Source organism: Triturus cristatus, chromosome 7 (genome assembly GCF_964204655.1).
Source record: "Triturus cristatus chromosome 7, aTriCri1.1, whole genome shotgun sequence".
Lineage (NCBI taxonomy): Eukaryota > Metazoa > Chordata > Amphibia > Caudata > Salamandridae > Triturus > Triturus cristatus.
Window position 1 is genome coordinate 461995788 of NC_140590.1, and position 19029 is coordinate 462014816.

The window sequence follows — 19029 nt, forward strand, 5'->3', positions numbered from 1 at the left end:
CACCTTGCTGTACAACATGGCTAAAAGAGATTGGCAAAAACAATAGCGCTTGCGTAGGCTAAACCTATTGGCTTTGCCACTGCTTGTTTGCTAACATCAATAGCCACAGACACCAGACCTTAACACCTGGGGCTGGTCAGACGCATGCATGTGCACATACTTTGGATTCACTAGATTGGACGTTTATGCTTGAGGTCCTCCGCAGGCTCGGTCTTGGTAAATACTTCTTGTCACTTATAAACCTGCTGTATACTATCCCAAGGGCAAGAGTGTGTGTGAATAACCTCTACTTTGTCATGTTTGAAGTGATTACGCTGGTTACAAGATGCGGCCTACAGCCAGGCGTTTGAAGTGGGCAGAGGCACACGCCAGGAATGCCGACTTTCGCCCTTCATATTTTCTTTAGCTATAGAGAGCCTCCCGCCTACGATATTCTGGAATTCTCTTGAACTGTGGGCTGTGTCTAGGCAGTTAGTCTTTATCTGCTCGCTATATGCAGGTTACATAATTTTGTATTTTCAGCATCCATATGCAAGTATTGCCCCCATCATCCGAGACGTTGATTTTTTTCGTGGGTATTCCGGATTACAAATAACCTGGTCTAAGTCTGAGTTATATCCCCTCACAGATGACTCGCCAGGTTCTCTGCTTGAGAACCCTCTAAGCTGGAGTCCTGCTGGTGTCTGTTACCTTGGATCTGGATTTCCAGTGATTACGATGACCTGATCTGCAGCACTGTATCTTGTATATCTACACTAACTGTCTCACTGCTATGATGAATTCAGTCTCTGAGACCAAGCATAGGTGGGAGACCTCGCAGGGCTACCAACTCATGGATAAGACCTGGGCATACTTCTGTTCATAAGTTAAGAACACTCCTTTTAACTATAAACATAAGCTGATTAATTTTAAATGTCAACCAAATAGTATTTCACAATTTAGTACTAACGCCACTAGTAAACATCGCAGATGTAGTCTCATTAATGCTAACTCTATTCACATGTGTTGGCTCTGCCCCTGGCTCGCTGCTTTCTGGCATGGTATATTCAGTGGCGGCCGACACAATGAAGATGTGGTGTGGCAGGTGGAGGGAGCATGAAACGGTAATAATGGAAGCTGCCGGCCGCATCGCTCCTTGATGTCTGCTGCTTCCTGGTCCCAACAGACACTGGGACAGCAGCAGAGACTTCCTGTGCAATCCCCGCGCTGCAGCGCAGCAATTGGCCTAAGCAGGCTGGTTTGATGGTCAGCTCCGCTCAGGACAGGAAGTCTGTGCTGCTACTCCCCCGGCTGTTCAATACTGCCCAGTTGGAGAAACCTAAGTGCGTATTTGTGTTTGGCCGGCCTGAGACGGCCGGCTATGCGGCTGGCCGAAGCCCCCGCAGGGGGCCACTAGAGAGGTCAGCACTCAAGTGTCACCTGGGCACCCCACACCCCCCGCCCCCATCAGGGGCAGGGACTCTGGGTGGAGTCCCCCCAGCCTGGTCGAGGCGCGCTAGGGGCATCACTTCCTGGGCACCAGGACTTGGCGGAGGGTATACATGCCTCCCCCACCATTTTAGCTCCCTCTTTTGTGCGCCCAACACGCTGTCTCCCACCCTACCGCTTACCCGGCGTGGTTTGTGGCAGGCAGGAGGCAGAGAATGTTGTAATGTTTTCTTTATCGTTGCAGGCGGAGTTACAGGGCGATCTGGAAGCAGGGCGTTACAGAAAGGTACCCCTGCGCAGCACCATAGGAGGTGCCAGAGCCAAATCCTAGGAGCCTCATATGAGGTTACTGGAAAACCGTGTCGGCGCCCCATTAGTCCTTCGGGCGGTTGTGGGCCTGAACAACCAGGGGTTTGGTATGTTATGCTCCGCCTTGAAAGGGGTGTGAGTAATAAGGGGCCAAGTGTCACGTGATCCGGGAAGAGGATCACCAGTAAAGGCAGCACAGGTGGGGTTCGCCCCAGTGCTGCCTGGCTCATCAGGCGGCCCAGTTGGTTGCCTGCCCTTGGATCGCCCGTAAGATAACCCACCTATTACATAACGGTTTATGTAATAAACCTGCAGCAACTTTACCCAAACGAAAAATGTGTTGTGTATTTATTTGCATATATGTTTTGTTGGAGGGGTGGGAAAGGATGCCAATGGTGATACTAAACACAGATGTACACTTATAAGTGCCCAAACCAGTCCTCTCTACCCCCTCCCATGGCCCCAGCCCCTCACCTACCGGCAGACGCTGGCTCAGAGCCAACCAATGAAAAATAAAACGATTATAGTATATTGTTTTATTTTTCACCCGCTGGCTCAGAGCCAGTGGGCCGACGCTCGTCCGCCATTCCAGGGGAGCTGCCTCAGGTCTGAGATTCTTTTTTTTTTTTTGAAAACCTTTATTGACAGTTCAATAAGAACAAGTATGGGCCTACAACCCCCCGGGGCCGGCCGCTAAGCAATCAGAGCAATAACGACAAGTATAAACACAGGCAGCACTTCAGGGAGCAAAATCGTACTGCTAATACTGTGAACAGCGTAAGTAGGGCACCAGGAGACAAAGGTTTTCATTTTATGATGAAACAAGGCAGAAGGATCAGGTGACAAGCAATTTTAAAACAACAATCACGGATATGCAGAGTAATGAACGTTAGCGATTTACAGCAATCTATTCGGTCAATGGCGTAAACACAAGAACATCAGGATGGAGAAAAACATAGTCTACAGCTGCGCCCGCAGTCCCCCGCCAAAACTCCCCAAGAACACCCCGGAAGTTGTGAACACATGGAACGGCAACGAGGCATAGCAAAAGGAGGTGTATCACGCTGATCCCAGAAAAAGAAAGACAAAAAGAATCAGAGAAGAAAAAGGAGGCCATGGAAAAAAGATGAAGGAATACAGAGTCCCCTCACCCAACCCCCCACCCTGCACCTCTGCAGATGAGTACGGCCCCCCCCCCCAGCAGTGTGCCTGTCGCCCTGGAACCAGACCCGTAATGTAGGAGAATAGGGAAAAAGAAGTAGGAAAGAACCCCCACCAGACGGGGGGGTAGAGAAAGTATTTATAAACTGGAGGAGGGCCTTCATAACAGACCCCCGGCTTCTCCCTCCCGCACGGTAAGGTTCCCCTAAAGTGAACAAGGAACAGCACAGAAACAATCTTCTCAAACCACGATGGGGAGCATTATGCGTCTATTGTGCCAGTAGCCATGTCAGGAGAGCACACCACCCCAAGCCCGCCCGTCCACTAGGCGACCACCCCCGAGGGGCCCGCCTCATCCCTGACCACTCAGCGGAATTCTGCCCATGCCAACCCCTCGACCCAGCACCATACCCAATGTTCCTAGGCAGAGGAATGTCCAACAACGACAGAGAAGCGACGCACACAGGTGGGGTGGAAGTCTCTGAGCATCAACACAGTCCGCCGCGTGAGGAAACAGGCTTCCAAGTGCTGCCCTAGGATCTGCACTGCACGCAAGGTTCAGGAAGGCAGAAGCAGCCAAAAGAGACATTAGTTGCTGGAGTTGTCTCTGGGTCGCAGGAGGGCATGCACGGGATGAGGCCACCACATCCCACTCAGGTCCAACGCCTCCGGGACAGATCAGGCCCTCAGAAGGTCGAACACACTGTAGCATACTGGCCGGGGCGTCCAGTCGTGTACTAACCTCAGGGGGGGCCGCCACAGCGTCCTCCTGCGCGCAGTGTGGGTAGACTCTGTGTTCGTGCGGACAGGCGGGCCGCCACTGCCCCAACCCCGACGCCACACCATCGAGCTTACTCCCCAAGATCACGAAACCATGAACCAAGGAGGAGTGAAGAGTACCAAGAGCCTCGAGGAGGTCGCCGTACCCCAGCTCAGCTCTCTGTGATCTCGCCGCCACACTCCCAAAAATCGTACGCTCACAGGCCCGCTGCGGCCCAGCGGACAGGATGGTAGGCTTCATCGACCCAAGATGGCCGCCAAGTATGCCCGACCCTCACCGGGGCCGGGACCCCAGGACAAGCGTCGCGATGTCCACGTCGCGGGTGACCGGGTTCCGGGGGCAGGCAAAAACTATCCGTGGTCACGGGCAACAGTCGTCCCCACCACGGACCAGCTCCCGTAGAAATCCGGGGGCGGCCCGCAATGATCGGGGCAGGATACGGACGGCGGCCGGGCAGCTCACCGGCAAGGCAGGGGCAGCCACCGGAGGATCTAAGATTTGCACCCCCGGTCATGCACTCGGTCAGCTACACTGGGCAGCAGAAGTGACCACGCCGAAATGTAGGCCGAGTTTGGCACCGCTCCGGTGGACCGACTCCACCCAGTCACCACCGGCCGCTGTTGTCGCACTGCCACCCGGCCACGGCATCCACTCGATGTCCCGGCTCCAGGGCCGCACAGGCCGCAAAGTTCAGATGCAGTTTTCTCCGGCGATAGCACGGCTAGAAACCTCGGAGTCACACAGTCGGGAGCCCCTCTCCTTCAGAAACACGACCACGTAGCACAAGTTGAGGATCTCAGGCAGGATATCCGTGCGGGATGCGGAGGCTCACGGAGCCGGGGGTCTACGCTGCCGTCCCGGTCGCCATCTTGGCTCCTCCAGGTCTGAGATTCTTAGCGTCTAACTTTCCCCGTCCCCTCAGAATGCCTTTCTGGGTGACACATCAGCGTTACCGGCCTCCTCCTGGCGTCTCACCTCTGATTTATTTTTTTAGGTGATGTGATATGCCGCTAAAGTCTGGATGTAGAAGACAGTCCCACAAGGATAAGGATGGTTTCAATGTGCAGCCTATCGCCAGGATATGATAGATTAATGTGCTGAGATGGTCCCTCTTCCGACAGCCCCATATATTTTTGGGCCCCTTTTAAAGGTGTACTTGTCCGGCACAAAAGATCCCTTGCCCCTCTCTTCGCAGCCGGAGAGTGCCACCGCCTCCTCCCTCACTCTCACCCGCAAATACTGTAGTATTCTGTGCGTTGTATTTACTGTGTCCCAGTTGCTTGTTTTGCATCTTCTGTACTGACTGCTCTTACGTGTTGTGCTTCAAAAATCTCAATAAACAGAATTTTAAAAAATAAATGTGAAGTTTGGTACTGTTTTTTCCCCAATGCCTCATGTCTGTGTATATATTTATGGGTTTACTGTAAAAATTCTATTGTAGATGGGTTTACCTTCCATGGATGTTTAGTGAAAATGTGTGAGCGTTGCATTTTGTGTGTAATGGAGAATAATGGGTTGTACTGCCCTATGTTGTTTGTGTGGCGAATCCATATTTCACTGGGTGTCATGCCCATGCATATTACTGGTGTTGAGGTTATTTTTATTTATTTTGTGTGCTCTGGGGGGGGGGGGGGGTGGGTGCGTTTAAGTTCACTGTGTGAAGGGGTGGTGAGCTTGTGTGTTGCCATTTTCCCTGTGTGAAGTTGTGTATGGTAGTGATTCGTTTTTCGGATTTTGTTTATATGGAGTGTTCACGGTGCACAAAGCTCTATTTTGCCTCATTGTTTCACCATTATTTGTGTATTGTAAGTCAAATAAGTTGTGTTTTTAGTTTAGCCATTATGATTTCTGTTTTTTGTGTTCTTTTATGGTCTCATACTTTATTGTGCTGCTGTTCTGTGTGGTAGTCTGTCTTCTGTTCAAGGCTGGTATGTCTTCTATTCATGCCTGGCATGGAATGCTGTGTGTTATGAGGAATGTGTGATGCCATTAGTGATTGTTCTGTACCTGTCAGTTGGAGTTGATGTCTACAACTGGGGGCTGAGCTTGTTACATTCCAGCTCCTAGCGGGGTTCCCTTCCCTGTAACTTTTTCCTTCATAAAGTACCCGTTCCTCTACCTACCTGACCGCTGGGGTTTCCTACCAGTGTGCACCCTCCAAATGCAACAGATATGTTGGTATTCAACATTCCAGGGCAGATAAAAGTGCTGCTCGATATTACTGACCTCTGCATTTTGACACAACGATATTCTAGAACTGGAGCTAGAATAGTAAACTGCCCAGTCCCAGAACATTGTGAGCAAAGCGTTTCGCTTGCTGTCCTTTGTTTTTCATGTTTTAAAACACCCTTAAGCCATTGGTTGGTTGGTTGACTGATTAGAGAATGTATAAAGTACAATGGCGACCTTAAAAGGTATTCTGGCTCTAGGGCAAGAAACATTTTAGGGCAACTGACACGAGCTTAACATTAAAATGTATGCAGCCAACAGCAGGTTTGCTTCGAGAGAGTTAGAAATTAGGTTAGTAGTTGGTCAAGAAATTTGACATTAGATTTTGCAGTGGGTTATGGGAGGAAGAGTGCTCAACATTTCGGAGGTAAGATAAGACCTACTTTCCACACCTAGCAGTGTGGGTAGTGGGGATAATCAGCAGGTGAGATTGTGTTGAGTGGAGATCGTGGAAGATGGCATTGCGCAAGAAAGAAGGGCCAGTGAATGGATTTTCAGGTGGCAGAGGCATCTAAAGATAATTTTCCTGGCCGCCAGTAGCGACGGAAGTGACAAGAGATAGATTCCCTTCTTGAGAGGTCCGAATTGTCCGAGCTTATGTCTTTTGGACAGTCTGGTACTAGGCTATGATGCATCTTTTACAGCTCGAGGATGCAGAGTTGTCGTAGTCTACACAGGAGTACACTACTGCTTGAGCCATTCTTTCTACTGTGGTGGAGAGAGGCACAGACCGGTGACAGAAGCAGCGACCTATGGAAAGGCTCGATGTAAAGAGAGCACACATGAGACATTCCAAGCGACATTTGTGCATCTGACATGTGAAAGGTGGTCAAGAAGAGACTACTGCCTATCAATAAGAACATGGCAAAAACAGTAGGTACATTCATGTAGACGGTAAAGGGATGCCCACTTGCTAAATGAAATAAAGCGTCTCTCCTGCCACGGATACCCAGCACTGACACTTGGGTCGATTTAGTGAACACATGCGTTACAAGAAACAGTATTTTGGACAACAAAAAATACGATGTACCCTCATGTTAATGACAACTATTGTACACCATGCAACATATAGTGTGATCTAGAGATACGGGCACTTTGCACATTGTACCTCACCAACTTTGGGTGGCTCTCTCGTTATGTATTTCTCATGCAATATATCAATATACTACAATTCCTCACAAACACTTCTCACACACAACATATCATGACTTCACTTGGTTTTGTGTGTGTGTGTGCGCCCAGATAAACACTCACAAGCACAGAATACTTTTTCTCCGTATGAAAGTCACACTACTGAATAGGTCACTGACTGTTTCTCATTTCTCAGCTGTGGTCAGTTCTGTTTCTACAATACACACTACACCATAGCACATTTACCAGTATCAATGGTTGCCTTAACCTAATGACACGAAGAGACCCTAGCCCCTTTTCTCTGTCTTACATTAAGCTCCATCACACTGTTCCCCGTATCCATGCGCTCACCTTCAGACTCTCCATCCGTGTTATTGTGTGTGAAATTCTTCTTGGATTTGTGCACGATGTGTATTGTGTTGTCTTGTGTGTAATTTTCTTTTCTTTTTTCTTTCTAGTGGGATATCGTCGGATCTTGCTGTGTCTGTGCAGAGTAGGTGCTGGTGAGTCTAGCAGTCTCTGGTAAGTGAGTTGTATTGTTTTTCAATATACAGGTCTTAGTGTGCTTAGTGTTGCCTTTTCCTTTCACATTACCAGTAGTTTTACTTTCTGTGTGATAAAGCCACACTTTGATCATTAGTTATTTTACACAGTGTTGGGTTTTGTTTACTTGTTTGTCACATTATTTTGTTGGTTAGGATTATGGCTAACCGCAGGATTACCATTCAGCAGTTAGTTAGTATGCTTTGCGGATCTTCCTCTGATCATGATTATGAGGCTGACTCTGCATCTGAGGCAGAGGAGGAAGTTCAGGACTCTGGCAGTGAATTTTCAGTCCGAGTAGAATTATCTGATGATCTGATGTGCGGAAGAAGTGCCTCTTTTAGAAGAAGACACTGATGTGCTGATAGTGCAGCAAAAGGCATCTGGATTGCAGCCTGGGGCTGAAAGGCTTCCCATTAGAAGAGCTGAACTCTGGGTTCAAACATGGTGCAGCCGGCATTGCCTGCCTTTAGTGATGTCGCAGGGTGTAGAGTGAATACTGAAAACGTTTACCTATAAATATTTTTCAGTTGTTTATGGAAGATGTATTTTTGGATAAAACTGTTGACCAGACTAATTTTTATGCTGAATAGTTTATGAGGGACAAGAGTGCCAGATTTAAGCCCCACTCTAGAGCTAGCCACTGGACTCCCACAAATCTGGATGAGTTTATGAAGTTCTTGGGTTTAATCTTTTGATGGGCTTGATAAGGAAGCCATCAATGGCCCCGATTCATAAAGGTAAACTGAGACGAAAGTCTAACTTTGCGACTTTCGGTATGCACAAAGGGCATTTATGAGTACTAAAGTTAGACTTTCGTCTCAGTTGAACGCAAGTTTTGGTCTCAGTTAGACTTAAGACCACAGCTTAAGTTAAACTGAGACAAAAGTCTAACTTTACTACTGCTGCTGTCTTCATATTGGTCCTCTAATCCCATGATGGCAATGGCTATATTTCCTGCAACCATGAGTCGCAATTGGTATTGGCTTCTTCTTCGGATGCTGCATTTTGTTGTTAATGCTTTAGCATTGTCACAAGATCACCCTGATTGTGATCTTTTTTTCAAAATTCGGCCTGTCCTTGACCACTTAGTAGATCTATTTTCAGAGATCTATGTTCCAGGGAAAGAAATCGTTTTTGGTCCTGTTCAAGGGCTGATTTTAGGCAGTGCATTCCCAGCGAGAGGGCTGTGTTGTATCCTGCTGTCTCCTAGTCCCTTGCTGCTCAGCCTGTATGAATGTAATGTAATAGAATGTTCATGAGTGCATGGTTTGATTGAGTGGTCACTTGGAATGAGTGAGGCTGAGCAGCAGGATGCTGCCCCCGGTGGGGAACATTCTTACCATCTTACTTGTAACTGAATAAACTCACTTAAATATTCTACACTACTGGCTAATGGACTGATTACATTTACAAAAGTGGTGACAACCAGGAAAAAGAACCACCTGTGAAAAGCTAAGAAACTGCACAAGAGCCTTGGAGAAGCTAGCTGAGTCTGAAGAGAAAGCGGACCAACGCCCTGGATGCCCCACCAGTGTCTATTACAACTGCAGCCTACAGTATTGACATATTGGTAGCTTAACTTGAGTGATTTGAAGACTGACAGCCTACAGTATTGAAGTGAACTGACAGCTTTAATTTTAAAATCAACCTGCAACATTGAAATGGAATGGCATTTACAGTCAACCGGTAGTGGTAATATACACACAGCACAGCACGTTGTGAAGGAACTAATGCTGTGAATAATTTTTTGAGAGTTTTGACCTGCTTGGACACAGCCGACAGCAATACTCGTGTTAAACTCACTTCAAATTTTGGCCCTGAGTAATTGGCAGTGTATGCGGCTATGAAACTGAGGAGAGGAGCCAGTAACTAGGCAGCGTGTAACTTGTGCAGCGTACTGTTAATTGTGCTTGGGCTGTGCATTTACAGTGAACCGGCAAAACTGGGGCAATCATGAAAAATTATACTGCAGCAGTGAGGGACATTGTCAGCTTTGTGCGTTTAACGATAAGTATTCGGTATTCGGGGATATAATTCGGGCCCGTGGAGAGTTGACAGTTGACGGGCCAGCTGCTCTGTGTGAAACACTAGTTGTGGATCTTTGAAATTCGAATGGATGATCGTGAGCAACATTAGAACTGATGTGGCAGCTTACCTGTGGAATCACGAGGTAGTCCACGAGCAGTGGAGCTCAAGCTAGAGACCGTGAGCTCAGTAGGGCATGAGCCACGGCATTCCTCTAATTTCAGCTTGATGATTCCGTGTCCAAGCATGTCCATGCACTACACCTTATGGGGGAAGGTCGGCCCCTCATACGCTGGCTGTATAAAGGTATTAGGACCCACTCTAGCACACCCTTACTTTTACTTCGAACTAGATGGTCATTCGACTTAAGCAAATAATTTACTGATAAATAATGGGCTTTGATACTGAAATTCCCTAAGAAAATATACCGTAATGCTCGTTTTAAATATATCCAATCTATGATTTTACACAGAGCCTATCTCACGCCACATCGTCTTAATAGTATATATCCGAATGCTCAACTCTCCTGTCCTAGATGCCAGGAAGCAGATGCAAACCTGATTCACATGCTGTGGGCGTGTCCTCGCCTCCGTCTCTTCTGCCATGCCGTTACTTATGCCATAAAGCAAGTTACCAATACGACCGGGTGGTTGTCACCAGAAGCTTGCCTCCTGGGCCTTCACGGTTGCCCTAAAAGCACAGAAGGTCCAGTTCAGGTTGGCAGACTTGGTAATGCTCATTGCTAAACGAGCAATTACAATGAAGTGGAAGTCTGCCTTTCCCCCTACACCACTACACTGGCACACTGAATTGATACGATGGGGTATGGCTGAGAGTGCTATACTCAGACAGGAGGAATTCCGGGGGTTGCGTAAGACTCCTATCTCATTTGATTGGGATCAAATGTTGGAGACTTTCAAAGCTATGGACTTATTAACGCCCCCATCGTCACCAGTAGCCCAGACGCACCCCTCCACCCCTGCATCTCCCATGAATAATTTGACTGTATCTTATTGATCAAATGTCAGCTCTATAATTATACCTATTGTATGAATGTACACGTTTTTGCCCATCGAGGTTGCATAAATATGATATACCAGTATTACTGTGCACAATAGGTGGCTCCGCGGGATATAGGACTGCAATTAGATATGTTACGAACCAGTAAATGGGGGGGGGGGGGGATGTTGGTTATCTTTCCCTTTTTTGTTAGTTTTTAGTATTAGGTTTGTCGGCACAATATTCAGTGCATTATTACCTTTTGTTTTAGTTATTTCTTTTATTACCTGTTCATGATATGTAACTTGCATCTATCCTACTCTGCTGGCATCACATGCCGATCAGATGACTGATTCTTCTTGCTTTCTGGAACTTTGCAAGTATGTCTAATATTGACAATGACATTGTATCGTTTGCAACTGCCTTCTTGTAATGTACAGCTGGTATTGATATTGACAACCGCTTTCTGTGTGTTGTTCACTTTTGAAATTCACTAAAATTATGTTTTAAAAAAGAAAATGATTCCGTGGCCACACCTGACGTTCCTGGTGTGGTGATTCTAGCGCCGTATCCTATCCACGCTTTTCATGCCGGCCTAATGATCTGGTCAGAAGTGGTGTCAGCGGCAGATGACGTTGTGGATGTTCTGAGGGATCATCTGCAGGAGGATTCTTGTTACAAGCGCTGATGTTCACAGCACCCTAGTGAGACTGGGAGATTTAAGGTCTGTCTGTGCATCTACTTATCTATAGAACTGGTGTATTTGCTGCCTGCTAGCCTGTCACATCATTTTATTTTCCTGGATTGTCCTTTCATGTCATTGGTAAGTGGCATTAAGAGTCGATGGTGAAAGGACCCGCAGAGGATGCAGCTAACGAGGACAGATTGTTGTCATTGAGCAGTAATGACTTCATTGAGCTCGGCACCTGCATTGGGGAAACAGGGCGGTGCTGCCCGCTAGGGGTCCCTGGCATCCGTGACACCTGCAAGTCGCTATTGTGGCATAGTTGGGTGTCTTTGCCGTTAACAACCTTAACGGCCCCTGCTGTGAGCCACCCCCCCTTCCCCACATAGTCGCTGGCAATCACGACACACTGCTGCGTCACAGCTCTGACACCCCGCGTGGTGCTACCAGAAACACCACACTGCGAGCCTGTGTGGGAGCTGGGCTGCAGGGTCCTTGCCATGGCAGCTTGCAAGGTCCTAGCGAAGGCGAGGGCTCTGTGGTGACCCTCCGTGAAATCTCTACCATGATCTCCTACGCGGTCCCCACTGTTACACTGTGTGGCGGTTGCTTGCAGCCACGATGCTCTAAAGCGTCACAGCCTGAGCGCTCGTGAGCTCCCTGCCATGACACCCAGCGAGGTGCTAACAGAGACGCGCCACACTGCAAAATTCGCCGTGACACCCAGTGCGGAAGCTAGTCCTGGGCCTGCGCGCTACCATCCATGACAGATTGTGAGGTCCCAGCCATAGTTATCATGTGGTCTCTGCAGTGACCCTCAGCAACTCGAGGTCTCTACCATGGTGCCTCACAAGGGTCTTGCTGTAACACAATGGTCACCCGCAGTCCTAAACAATCATAGCAATGACACCTCGCAAGGGCGCTACTACAGCACCCGGTGGGGTTTTCTCTCTGTTAACAACAGCAGCAACACTGTAGGAGGTCCCTACCATTACAATTTGCAAGGTTACAGCCATGAATCTACCCAAGACACCCTACATGAAACCTCCTGTGACACCCTGGGAGGTCCCAGTCATAGCACCCAAGCGATCTCTGCCATGCCGACAACCCTCCACTTCTTACTACGGTACCTTTAAAGTACTTCCCCCTCAGACCCTGCAAGATCCTAGCCATGACATCATAAGAGTTCCCTGCCATGTCGCTGGACTTCACTGGCGCCTCCTGGGGCCCGGAGTTGCACACGCCCTGAGCCTCCTGGTTCAACCTTTGGTAGTGGTGGTTGAAGAACAAGACCAAGTCTACAGAAGGTGGTTGGGGTGCAGTAAGAGACAGTCATTTGGTTACAGTACAATAGGCATTGAAATCACAATGCCCAAACTAAGGTTTTGTTTCAAACCAATAGCTCTTCATTTAAAAACAATAGTACTCGACCAAAAAGACATAACTTACCCAAGGTGCTAAGTGTTGGACTTTCATCTGTTGGTGGAGCCTGTGGGCCTTTAGTTGCTTCAGCCACCATCAGACTTAGACTGAATTGGGGTTGAATGGGGAACAAAAGTAATTGTGAAGAAGAAATAATAAGCAGCAGCATTGAAAACGTAAAAATAAAGCTTTTGGTGATTATCCGAGGTATCATCTACATCATCCCAGATATATCAGTGGGCCTACATAAAACGGTTCTTGAACTAGAGGCCCAGGACTGTTGTGATTGCAATCACAACAAGCATTGGCATAGCCAATAGGTCTCGCCTTTGGGACCTTATAAGTGTTTAGCCATGCAACAGTTGATGTGGTTGCACCAAGGATATTGTGCTGCATAACTAAATACTTATAAGGTTCCAAAAGTGAGACCTATTGGCTATGCCAATGCTTGTTAAAAAAGGCCCTCTGATTCACGTGGTAGTATGGGTATCCACAAATGTAGAGATGTGCACATAACCACTGCTTCTAAACTCCATATCTTGTTCCCATTTCGGAAATACATAGGTTTCCTTCTTACCTACTTTTCACTCTAAATATTTTACCAAATGAATTGCATATCCGGTATACAATGGAAAGCCTTTGTACGGTGCAGCTCAGTTATCGGCTCTGGGTCTGGTTGCTTAGTGGGCAAATGTGTAGGTGCTTGTGTTTGATCTTATGGTCAGAGGTTCAAATCCCGGTAGGTCCACTCAGCCTTTCATCCTTCTGAGGTCGATAAAAGGAGTACAATTGAGTTGGGTAACAATAAACATCTGTTACCCTTCTGGGTGAATGAGCACTTTACAAATACACGTCATGCCATGGGTACCTCGGGTTTTTGGTGACCCTAAAAGCCCTGTATTTCCCCGCAACCAGAAGGGTACTGCAGATGTAATGGTATATTGCTTTCGAAAAATCTATCATAGTTTAAAGAAGTTACAGGTGAAAACGTAAGCACAAATGGCTGTTTTTTCAACTCAATTTCAATATTTTTTTATTTTAACTGTTACTTTTTACAAGAAACCCTTAAAGGATCTAAATAAATGACCCCTTGCTGAATTCAGAATGTTGTCTACTTTTCAGAAATACACAGCATTCCAGAATCCACCATTGGTTTCACACGCATTTCTACCACTAACAGGAAGGAGGTTGAAAGCACAAAAGATTGGAAAAATGGGCTATGGCCCAATAAAATGCCCAAACTGTGTTGAAAAATCTGTTTTTCTGACTCAAGTCTGCCTGTTCCTGAAAGCTGGCAAAATGGTGATTTTTGCACCAGAACATTTTCATTGATACCATTTGTAGGGAAAAAAATACTATTTCTTCTGCAGCACTTTTTTCCCATTTGTCCCACAAAACCCAAAATGTATTTGTATTTTAGCTAATTTCTGGGTTCCTTTCAGGGAAATCCTCAAACCCTGGATACCTTTAGAATCCCCAGGATGTTGGGGAAAAAAGGACACAAATCTGCGAGGATACCTTATGCCTACAAAAATTATAGGGCCTAAGCACAAACTACCCAAATTGCCAAAACAAGGCTTGGCGGGGGAAAGGCCTTACAGCGAAGGGGTTAAAAGCAAACATGATTATTTAAACAGCAAATGACGGTTTCATTTGTGGCATGAACTATTTCAGTGGCTTGATCGGTGTGTACATTGCTGGGGACGGTTTGGAGGGGGAGAGCACGTGGGAAAGGAGGGGTGCCAAGGAAAGGCACCCACCTGTTAAACAGGAGGATCTGGTTCCTTGCACCTTTTTGGGTGAGGAATGTTAATCTCCTTGCTGGAGGTGAAATGCAGCTGGGAGTGACTGTCACAGACATATCAGTCCTGTCCGGACTTGTTTGAGACCAGCAGAACCGGCGAAGTTCAAAGTAAATTGTGTGACTGTGTTACCTGCTTTCCGGGAATGACAACTGCATGCAAACAATTTAAATTGAATTGGGCCTCATTTTAGAGGGGTGTGGGCATCTGCAGTGCAAGAGCCATCATGGGCAACCATTTAATTTTCTGCTGTGCCCGGATTTCACAAGGAGCACGTGCTGCTTGCCATACATGCTGTTTAGTTCCCAACCTATTTTCAAAATGTTATGAGCAATATAAAGGCCAATGCTGTATCCAAATATTTGTGACGAGATGCCACCGCTTAGAAAATGGTGGCTAGCCATGGGGAGTGGTGAGAGAAATATCCCAGCAAAAAGCAAAACACAGGGGGCTAATTTACAAAATTACAAGCCCCTTGCGCCACCGGTACGTCACTTTTTCCTATGATAAAAGTGACATATTAGCAGCACAAGAGGCTTATTATTTACAAGCCTGCTTGCGAGAGCAATTTCGTGTGTAAAACGGATTTTCCACTTTTTGTAATTTTTTATTTTTGCAGAGGGGACTTGGAGCAATTTGAGAAATGCTGCTAAATTTTAGGGGTTTTCCAGCGTACTCATCCCGATGCCAGCTGGTGAAGCACCACAAAACACCGTGAACCGCAAACCAAGAACGGGCAACATTATGCAGAGTCGAATAAATGAAGTTTCTCGCTTTTGATCGCTTCTGCAGTTCGCTAAAATAAATATTTTCAAGAAATCACAAGTCCTCCTTGTGGGTTATAGTCTGGTCTTGATTTGTTGTCTGAAACTATTAAGTTGTATTGGTACCACTTATTTAAACTTAACCCAATTGGTGTCCTGTGCTTGATTACATTTACTTAATATGTACCGAACTGCTATGGGATTCTTTTCATATGTTTCCAGATGCAGCTTGTAACTGGTAAAAGTTGCTGCATTGTGATGCATGATAGGGAGAGAGCAGAAATGTGCCGTATCTATTAAGATGTGGTGCATTTCTTATGTCTCCTAGTGCTGACGCACTCTGTGTTGTCTAGCGCCAACGCAGTCACCCTTGCACCACTTAACGGTTCTTTCCTCTTTCTATGCGTGTTGAAGAATACAGGGCAGGTGGAAAGAGGAAGTAACTAGGAGAAATAAAGATATTTCTCCTGGTTTCATCTCACTTGGGAAGGGGTAGCATTTTGACATATTCACAGGTTTACAAATTTTGTAAATCTGAGAATGTGCCAGAATACATGGGCGGATGCACGGAAAACACCCATGCTTCACCCATGGAACTCCTTCCCAATGCAAGGTAGCGCTGCCTTGCGTTACTTTGCAGGAAATCTGCCCCTGAAGGCCCTAGAAATGACATTGACAAGATTGACCTGTTCCTGGAGCAAACAATGAGGAATGATATGGAGTCAATTTGATCCTAATATGTGCTACACAATAGATCATTTCTTTAATGGAAAGAAAATCTAGAAGAAAAAAAAAGTGTAGCACACAGAGTCTTGTTACTTACAGATTCTTGTATCCATTCCCAATAGTGATTGTAAATTACATTTTGTTCGAATATGAAAATGGATTTTTATTTAGGAGTTTCAAATGACTCACACACCTTAAATGAGATATTACCAAGGGGGTTTGACGGGTATGATTTTTGTCAGGCACCATCTCCTTAGATGGAAATAAAGAATGTGCCGGCAGATGTGGGCGGCGTGCCAATGAACTAAGCTTACAGCCTCTATATTGTCTGTAGTTTTACCTTCGGTCCGAGGCTTTTTTTTGTAGTGTTTCTTGCTCAGATTCTTTCTGCTTAGAGGTTGTTCAATGTATTTGCTAAGCTTTCAACAAATGCAGATATTGGAACAAAATGCTGGTGCCTTCCTGTTGTGGGTGTATTCCCATGGGTGGCTGGTGACCTTTGAATGTGGTGGGCCGAGCGAAGAGCCCCACCGCTTCCAAAAAACCCAAAATAAAACACCCCCTCCCTCTAAAAGTCCATAATAAAACACCCCTTGCCTCCAAAAGCCCATAATAGAACACCCCCCCTTCAAAAGCCCATAATAAAAACAGCTCCTCTCTCCAAGAGCCCAACATAAAATTAAATTAACATTTAAAATAAATACAATTTAAATAAATGGTACTTACCCACTGCTGCACATCCTCCTCAGTGTTCAGAAATTGCAGACTGCTGTAGAGCTTCCCTAACCAATCTAAATGCTGCTCTCACGCTATTAACCAGCATGATAGAATTGCCAGGATTGGATGGAGGGTGTTGGCTGAATGCTCCTTTAGGCCTTGGAGACCTGTGCCTTCTCTTCACCCAACTGTCTAAGAAAGCTCTGGATGGAGAGCTTCAAAGTGTGCATGACAGACTGGCCATCGCAAGACAGCCGGCCAAACTGACATGCGCACTTTGGAGCGTACGGCCAGCCACTGCTCTAGTCCTCCATGCTGTCAATCGGCAGCAGACGACATGCCCCACGTGCCTCATGGCTTGGGGGCACTGCTGCGCACTCATCGATAAAAAATAAAATTACTATGAAATCATTTCATTGCCATTTTATTTTTTCATATGCTTCTTGCAGCAGGCTGGGGGGAGGGGGCCCTCTGCTGCCCTCGTGGGGAGGTTGCTGCTGTGTATCCCAAGAAACACACATCAAGGCACCTACTTTTGGTACCCTTCTGTTTTAAGGTGCAGTATCTTGTATTCAGTAGTGTAGCAAGGATGCCATGGGCCTTGGTGCAAATATCAAAATGGCCCCTTTGACTGCTGTCGGGGTAGTAAATACAGCAATTACTGTGAGCCATTGCTTCCTCATCCAAGTCCTTACTGCTTGAGGAGTAGACAGTTTTACCTACGCTCCATAAAAGGTTGCCAATACAAGGATAGTCTTTCTTTTTAACTAACATAACTGTGACATATAAATATCCTCATCTCCTCCAGAATGTCCTGCTAGTAACAAGCTGTTCAGAATAAATGGAGGTGCCAAAAGAATTCAGGAATTGGAGGGGATAGGACTATGACGAGGAGAACTATGGCTCAGGGTAATGAGGATTCCCGTTTGTTAAAATGCGGTCCCCTTGAGACATAGGTTTGGGAGTCCCCCCCCCTTTCATGGTTCATTATGCTTTCTTTTTTTAGGTCTTGGCTAAACAATACACAATCTGTTTTGAAGAGACGTATTGTGTTCTATCTGTGGACTTAAAGCCCGCTCATCTTTTACCATTGGCAAACTTCAGCGTCGCCCCGGTTTTCTGAGCTTTTTTATTCTTTGTTTTCCAGCACTCCATAGGAGTTCTTGTGTTTTTAGGCCTTCTTCCTTATCAGTGGTGCTGCTATTCTCTTTAACCCCTCTGTCACTGTCTGTTTCTTCTCTACCTTCCCTACGCTTTTCCCACCCATGTAGACCATACCTGTATACATGTGTACACACAGCATATGAGCATAAGTTATGCATATTTGTACAGAGTACTTAATTTGTAAAAAAAAAATAGTGCTGAGCTCTCATCAAGAGGGCACTACAGCTTGCACCACCCATTGCCCCTCCCAGCGCTGCCAATGACAGTACTAACCCAACTCCTGCCATCACACTCCTACAAGTGTGAAAACTGAGACTATTCCAGGCCCCCGAAGATAAAACAATGGCTTTGAGGAAGTTATCAGTCATTTTTAATGTCTATTGAATTAATAAATAACTGTTGTTGTGCTAATCTCTAAATTAGACAAACAGCACCACCATGTGGCAGACTGTCATAAGTCCCGGTGTTGGCAATTAAATACCGCTGCTGAGCACTGGAAACAACCGGCTCAAATTCAGCACTGTTAGTACACATACACACATACCACTAAAAAGCATGCGCATGTACATAAACAAATGCATTTCTTAAAAAGTTGTTAAATCACAAACAGCACCTGTTTTGGATAGCTACTGTGTTGTATGATACTCCTTTTGGACGTGGAGCATCTTGTGATTTTTCCGTATTCCCTTTGCATTATGCATATATCTAAAGGACAGTCCCGGTGTGTGGCAACTGTGATTAGATTTGTGGTATCAGTCTAGTTACTGAGTGCACATGAAGTGGCAGTTGACCCTATGTCACTGAGACATATTTTTTCCAGTCCTGAGCTTTCATTTCAGTTATCAGTGCATTGTGGGAATTGTAGTTTTGCTCCGCTTCTGTTGAACCAGCAAATGACCACACTTGTTTCCTCCGATTTGTGAAATGAGATCCCAGGTCTGCAATAGTGGTGTCCATATGACACGGAGTTATCTGTTCATGTTAGGACACACATCTGATTACAAATGATAAATAAACAGAGGCTTACGTGCACAGCCATGGAAGAGCTTTAAAAAGTTTGTGATTGGGTGCTGAGTGTGGGAAGTCTCTGCTACAGTTCTCATTTGAGAGGATGGAAAACATATTTGTATAAGTGGGCTC